This window comes from Perca flavescens, unplaced genomic scaffold (assembly GCF_004354835.1).
Source record: "Perca flavescens isolate YP-PL-M2 unplaced genomic scaffold, PFLA_1.0 EPR50_1.1_unplaced_scaf_3, whole genome shotgun sequence".
Lineage (NCBI taxonomy): Eukaryota > Metazoa > Chordata > Actinopteri > Perciformes > Percidae > Perca > Perca flavescens.
In genome coordinates, this window is record NW_021166680.1 from 560,426 (window position 1) to 568,199 (window position 7,774).

Sequence of the window (7,774 nt, forward strand, 5' to 3'; positions counted from 1 at the left end):
GGATAACGTGCGGGACAGACATCACGTCACAATTCCTGATTGTATCCTAAAAGACCCAGGGGTAAAACAGCGGCAACAAAGAGAAGGCGAGGCAAGCGGCGGGAGGCAGCAGGCAATGCTTGTGAAAACAGCAGCTTTCTCGTATTCCTCTACCCTCCATGATCCTCGGGAACGTCCAGTCCCTGAGGAATAAAATGGATGAGCTGCAGGGATACGTCAGCTTTTTTGAAGGACTTCAGGGAGTGTTGTGTCCTGGCTTTCACAGAGACCTGGCTGACGGAGAATGATCAGGACACAGATTTATCAATTGATGGATTTGGGGCACCTTATTGACTTGATCGAGAGAGAGAGGTAACGGGAAATCTCAAGGTGGCGGGGCATGTTTATACTTCAAGAAACGATACTGCACTTCTGTGACTGTAAGAGAACATATCTGTACATCAGATGTTGAACTCTTATCAGTATCACTACAACCTTTCTACCTTCCCCGTGAATTTCCACAACTTTTTATTCCAACAGTCTATATTCACCCAAGGGCGAATGCTGCGTCGGCTTCTAACACCATTATTGAAACTGTGCAGAAAAAGCAATCACTCTCACCCAAGGCGCCAAATTTCATACTGGGTGATTTTAATCATGTATGTCTCAAGAAAACATTAACAAATTTTTACCAATATGTTTCCTGTCCTACCAGACGGGATTAAACCCTGGACCTCTGCTATGGATCTATAAAAGACGCTTAGCAATCGCTGCCCTTACAGCTGGCGGGTTCAGCAGACCATAACTGTGTGCATTTGCTGCCAACATACAAACTGGCCAGTTCTCTTATTCAATTTTATAATCGTTTTAATATTTTTGATTTTAGCAATGAGATTGACAATTTGAGTAACCAGCTCATAGATGTTCAACATTTTAATATAACACAAACAGAAGTGCACAAAGCATTCCTCTCTATAAGAGTTAATAAAAGCCATTGTCCAGATAACATATGTGGACGCATACTCAAAACATGTGCAAAGCAATTGAGTATTCCTTTCCATTACATTTTTAACAAGTCTTTAGAGGCATAATTAGTACCTGAGGTCTGGAAGAATGCCGCGGTTATCCCTGTTCTTAAATTAAACATCACTAAAACCCTTAATGATTTTAGTCCAGTGGCACTCACATCAATAGTGATGAAAGTTCGTGAAAAATTGGTGAGGTCTGAAATATTGAGAAAAACAGAGCATTTACTTGACCCTATGCAATTTGCTTATAGACCCGTGAGGGCCGTGGAAGATGCAACAGTCACTTTATTTAATTTACTCTTTAAGCATTTAGATAACAATGGCTCCCATGCCAGACTTTTATTTATTGACACAAGTGTTTACTCAATTTTTATGTAGGTCTATGTATTATCTTATTCTGGACCGATAAGAACTTTTCTGATGATGTGTGATAATGTGAGTATGTGGGATAATGTGATGATGTGTGACTCTACTGCAAACAAAATCTACCTTTGGGTATAAATAAAGTAACTTTAACAAACACACACAGGCGCTATTTTACCTTCACCTTCACCTTGCAATGTGAAATAAAGAATGGGTACAACTGTTTAGAAATTCTCTTTATTTCACTCACACACACAGGCGCTTATTTAGCCGCACCTTTCAATGTGAAATAAAGAATGGGTACAACTGTTTAGAAAATTAATTATTAATTAATTAATTAATATTTTCTCTCTCACAAACACACACACACACACACACACACACACACACACACACACACACACAGTAAAAAAATATGACACAACATTAATAAATTGACAGGGAAACAACCCAAGCGAGAAAATAAAATTAAATTCAGTCTTTGTAATTTTAAGCAAATTAGAGGATCTCTGTCAGATACGGCAGCTCTGATGTTCTTGCACTCAATGATATTTTCACATCTAAATTATTGCATCTATGTCGGGTTCTACTATCCTAAAACCAGCTGAGCTTTTGTACAAAAAGGCACTCAAAACTCTAGATAAAAACCTTTTCCTTACCATCATTGCAAAATCTTAGAGAAATATAACTTACTAACTTTTGACAATTTTTGTAAATTTTCCTCAATATGCTTAGTTTATAAAGTACTGCATGGCTTGGCACCACCGCCATTGCAAGAATTTATTAAATACAGACAGACTCGGATTACTAGAGCTGTTGTAAACAGGGACTGTGAGCTTCCTTTTAGAAAAACTTCTTTTTAGCCATAATGCACTATCTATTAAAGGTAGTGCATTGTGGAACACACTACCCCAACTATAAGGGAATGTCCCACTTTGGCCACCTTTAAGAGCCAGGTAAAGGAGTGGCTCAGAGCTAACCAAACGTGCAATCACCTTTGACTGCATGTTGTACCGTATTAGCCCAGGGAGTGTGCTGGTGAATTGCGTCTTCGTCTTAACACTTACTAATAAATTGTCTTGTTTTTTTTTTTTTTTTTTTGTTTGTTTTGTTTTTCCTTGTTTCATATAACAAATGTTATTACTGTATATATTTTGTCTTAAAACTAACCACGTATGGGTCACCCCTACTCGTATGTCGCACCATATTAGTTTAGTGAAACATATGTATGTTGAGCCTCTGTTTTAACATTTATTAATAATTTTTTTTTCAATTTGGTTTTTTTTTTTTCATCCTGTTTTATCCTGTTTTAGATAGCAGATGTTAATAGTGTTTATCTTATGTCCTGTTATTGTAATTTATATCTGCCAAATGGGACTACAGATGGAAATTAGCCTTTGGGCTATAATCTGGCACTTTTACACGTACTGCTGTACATGTTCATTAAATGCGCATTGTCCTTAAATAAATAAATAAAAATAAATAAATAAAAATACACACACACACACACGAGCTGTGCTAGCTTTACATTTAGGCATGTCCATGGCTCGTGTGCTAGCGTTTCCTACAGAAATCAGGTTTGTGGCTCATACTATACGAGAATACGAGTATTCGTTTAGGCTAATTGGGACAGGCACTTTGGCATCCTCTTGCTTCCGGCGTGCTCATGTTTCTCGCCTTTGTCTAATATGCAATACTGCCTCTTTGTTGCTCATACTCAACATGCATTTTCGTTTTTTAGCCGTTTTTTTAGCTGTGTTTGTAGACCCTCCATGCAGTCGAATGCATTTCCCGCTACGCATCATCTCGTCCTCTGGGGTGCCGGAGACCCGTCCTGCAATACAACACATACATGTCTCTTACACTCATTTGGGTTATGTAAGGTTTGTGGGTTTTTGTAATTATTTGTATAACACCTATTGCAAAACTTAATAAAAAGACACATTAAACTTAGACAACCATTTCAGTTTTCAATGAATCACTGCACCCACCCACCCACACCCACACCCACACACAGGATGGTCTCTGTCTCACCTGGCCACTGTTGAACACCTCAGACCTTCATCTTTCTCTTTGTCCTGTCAGGTGAGACACAAAAACACAGCAGACGTGGAATGTAACGGATTACTTTTACTCAAACACAGATTTAAGGTACTTGTTGTTGTTACAAATACTTAACCATAATATAATCCATACCTGAAAGGGATTTATATGCTTTTGATACTTAAAAGAATAAATGTATTAATGATTGTACAACTGAATAGAGATTTAGATATTTCAATATGGGTTAACTGAAATATTAACTCAGTGTAGTCTGAGGTAATTTGAGCCCAGTTGATTTTATTACTGAATAGAAATTGAGAGTAATTATTTGGCCTGATTTACAGGTGGAGGAGGTGGAAATTTCCGAAACACTACACAGTCCAGAGAGGGATATTGGATCACAGTGAGTGAGATGTTGATGGCAAATTCTTTATTAATTGAATAAATTAAATCGGAATAAACTGTAAAATGTTCTAATGTATGAAAATATGTCTTCAACTCTACTTGTAGTACATGCTAATGTCCACCGGAGGGTGCAAATACACCGGACTCCAGCATCTGACAGCTGGAACTCGGAATTAATAGCAAATGATTAAATACAGGAATAGATTATGTACAAAATAAAGTCTTGAAATGTATATTAATTAAACAAATGAGGTGGGTTAGTTTATAAGATAAATACATTCAAATTCAAACAATAAAATTAAAGGAATAAACATGTTTTATTGTGTGTATTTGTGTCTGCAGCTCTGCTTGTAGATCCCACTGTTCACCACGAGAGAGTGCCATTACACCAGACTCCAGAAGCTGACATCTGGAAGTCACTCACTAAACTTGTCAAAGTTTTAAGACTTTATTTTGTGAACTATCCGTGACTATCCAACTACTAGCTGACTATCCGAGAGCTGGCTGACTGTCCAACCGCTGGCTGACTGTCAGAGAGCTACTCACAAGCACGCAGGAAAAATAGCAGGCTACGTTCTTCTCCTCTCCTCTGCTCTCCACAGCTGCATACAGGTACACACAGGCACACAGCCATAAAGCCTCTCAGGCACGCAAGCCAAATATGCTCCTTCCTTCTCCTCTCCTGTCCTCAGAGAAACAGCTAAACACAGGCAAACAGGCATAAAGCCTCTCCGGCATGAAGGCAAAATAGTAGGGGCGCTATTCTACACTCCTCTGCTCTCCTCTGCTGTCCTCATAGACACAGCTACACACAGCTATAAAGCCTATCAGGTGTGCAGCCAAAATAGCAAGGTACGCTCTTCTTCTCTTCTTTCCTCTCCTCACAAACACAGCTACACACAGGCACAAAGGCAATCAGGCAAGCAGGAAAAATAGCAGGCAAGCTCTTCTACACTCCTCTCCTCTGAAACACAGCTACACACAGGCATAAAGCCTCTCAGGCATGCAGCCAAAATAGCAGGGTGAGCTCTTCTACACTCCTCCTCTCTCCTGACAGACAGAGCTGCACACAGCTACACACTGGCGCACTCTCCGAGTGTGGGCTGACTATCCGAGAGCTGGCTGGCTGTCCGAGAGCTGGCTGGCTGTCCGAGAGCTGGCTGGCTGTCCGAGAGCTGGCCAGCTGTCCGAGAGCTGGCTGGCTGTCCCAGCTACTCACAGGCACGCAGGAAAATAGCAGGCAAGCTCTTCTACACTCCTTTGCTCTCATGAAAGACACAGCTGCACACAGGAAACACAGGCGCACAGCCACAAAGCCTCTCAGGCAGGCAAGCAAAATAGCATTGTACACTCTTCCCTTCTCCTCTCCTGTCCTCAGAGACACAGCTAAATACAGGAACACAGGCATAAAAGCCACAGACAAAAAGGTGAAACCCACCCCATTGCATTTTCACAAAAAGAATAAAGATTTCACAAATATGAAACTGTGTTTTTAAGAAGAATGTAAATCCTACCTGAAGTGAAGTGTCACTGTGTCAATGATAAAGAGGTGACCTTCGTAGCTTCCTGCACGGGTGAGCCAGGCTGTTTGTTAAAAGCCTTCACCGAATGAGTGCCGTGCTAGCTTTATTTTCAGCCTGTCCCCAGATTGTGTGCTCCGCTCTGCTGGGCTGCTCTGCTCCTGCTGTACTCTGTGGCAGTGCTTAATGCACCCGAGGACAGCAGAGGTCTGTTAATTCTCTGAACCGGGGGTTGACAGAAATACCTCTCTCCCCACCACAGTCTTGTTGACCTGTCGTAAACACATACACAATGCTGTGGGCTAGTTCCTGCAGCAAAACCTCTCACACAGAAACACACAATCTTCATGGTAAACTTTAACTTTAACATCCCATATGGCAGTTTTGTCCACATTAACTGCTACTGTGCAGACTGTAGTCAGACTTTGGTCCACGTGAACTGCTACTGTGCAGACTGTAACACGGCTAAATGAATAGTCACGGTGAATTTTGAGCCACAAAGAGGCAACAAAGCAGCCACACTCTTCTGCTCTCCTCTTCTCACAGACACAGACTGTGGCATCATAAGGGGATGTGTGGTAGAGGGATGCTATTTTCCTCTACAGTAGTGGCTACCCAGTCACCAAATGGCTGCCACCCACACTACAAGTCCCAGAATGCACTGCACAGGGAGGTGCCTCAGCCTGTTGATTACTGCATGTGCTCATGCACTGGAAGAAGACAAAGAGAGCAGAGGCAGAGAGAAGAATGGCAGAGGTCATGGGGAAAAACCTAAGCTACCAGGACTTTGCTAAACCTAGTCGTTTTACTCCCAGTACATTGTTGAGTTTGAGTTACTGTTTTTCGTTGGACTATTTTCTGAAAAGACTGCTTAAAATAAAACCTGTTTGCCTGCAACCGCTTTTTGGCTTGTCTCTGCCCTACACCCCACCTGCTACAAAGAAAAGCCTCTCACGACATCACAAGACACACACAGGCACACAGGCACAGTCATTTCAACAGGGCAATACTGCAGATTCAGCAAAGGACCATTTACAGTTCTTTACAACCTATAAGATGCTTTGAAACCCTGTTGTGCATACTAGTTTGGAACAGTGCATTTTCAGTTTTATTTTTAAATAAATACGGTTTCCATTGGGTGCTTTGTTCAATGAAATGTGTCTACAGATGAAGACAAAAAAAGTAAAACCCACCCCATTGCATTTTCACAAATAGAATAAAGATTTCACAAATATGAAACTGTGTTTTTAAGAAGAATGTAAATCCTACCTGATGTGAAGTGTGACTGTGTGAATGATAAAGAGGTGACCTTCGTAGCCTCCTGCACGGGTGAGCCAGGGACAGCCATAAAGCGCCTCAGGCACGCAAGGAAAATAGCAGTGTACACTTTTCCCCTCTTCTCTCCTGTCCTCTCAAACACAGGCACACACAGACAGACACAGGCATAAAGCCTCTCAGGCACGCAGCCAAAATAGAAGGGTGCGCTCTTCTACACTCCTCCCTCTCCTGACAGACAGAGCTGCACACAGCTACACAGAGGCGCACTCTCCGAGTGTGGGCTGACTATCCGACCGCTGGCTGACTGTCCGAGAGCTGGCTGACTGTCCGACCACTGGCTGACTGTCCGAGAGCTGGCTGACTGTCCGAGAGCTGGCTGACTGTCCGACCACTGGCTGACTGTCCGACCACTGGCTGACTGTCCCGAGAGCTGGCTGACTGTCCCAGCTACTCACAGGCATGTAGGAAAAATAGCAGGCAAGCTCTTCTCCACTCCTCTTGACTCTCTCTCTCTTCCTCATGAAGCCGTTGTCGATGTGAACTGCTATCACCTGGTCCTGGTTAAGAGCTTTGTTAAGGAGAGCTGTGCAAACTGTTGAGTCTACCCCACCACTCAGCAGCACCTGAAAAAAATCATTACAGTCAGTCATTAACTGTGCAGCCAGATAGTTGAGTAGTGACATCCAACCGCTTTAGAGATACATTTGTGACCCTGCTAGATTAAGGAGGATGCACTTACTCTGTCTTGCTCTCTAATCAGCTGTATGTCTAATTTCTATTCATGTTAGCCTCCCAATGTATTAGTCATGTTGTCTTTGATATATCCCCCCGGCCTATTCGACGGCCACGTCTGGCCCATGTATTTGAAACACAAGAACATCATGGAGTCAACAGATGTTGACGTCTTGCAGCTAGATGGAACCAAGTCAAAGGAACAACTGTTCAACTTTGTCTACGGTGACATCCTGAATAATATCCAGAAATCTCTTTAACAAAGGGTTCTGGTGGCAGGCTGTAAAATATTAGGCATTATGAACTCAATCAAAAAGGACGTGATGACTACAGCCTTGACACTTCTTTACTTTATAATTAGCTGACTACCAACTCTTGGGAATCACACACCCACAATACCACACTTGCCAATTGCTACTGCAGGAA

The 7,774-nt window shown here is 42.1% G+C and overlaps 1 long non-coding RNA gene across 1 annotated transcript; it reads right to left on the minus strand.

Annotated features, from left to right (window-relative positions):
- Positions 1 to 3,113: 3,113 nt before the first annotated feature.
- LOC114551644 (uncharacterized) lies at positions 3,114 to 5,406 on the minus strand. The gene is made up of 3 exons (XR_003691955.1): positions 5,333 to 5,406; positions 3,405 to 3,448; positions 3,114 to 3,204 (listed from the first exon to the last, which is right to left on the minus strand). It is a non-coding gene; the product is annotated as an uncharacterized LOC114551644 (long non-coding RNA).
- Between the last annotated feature and the right edge of the window lie 2,368 nt (positions 5,407 to 7,774).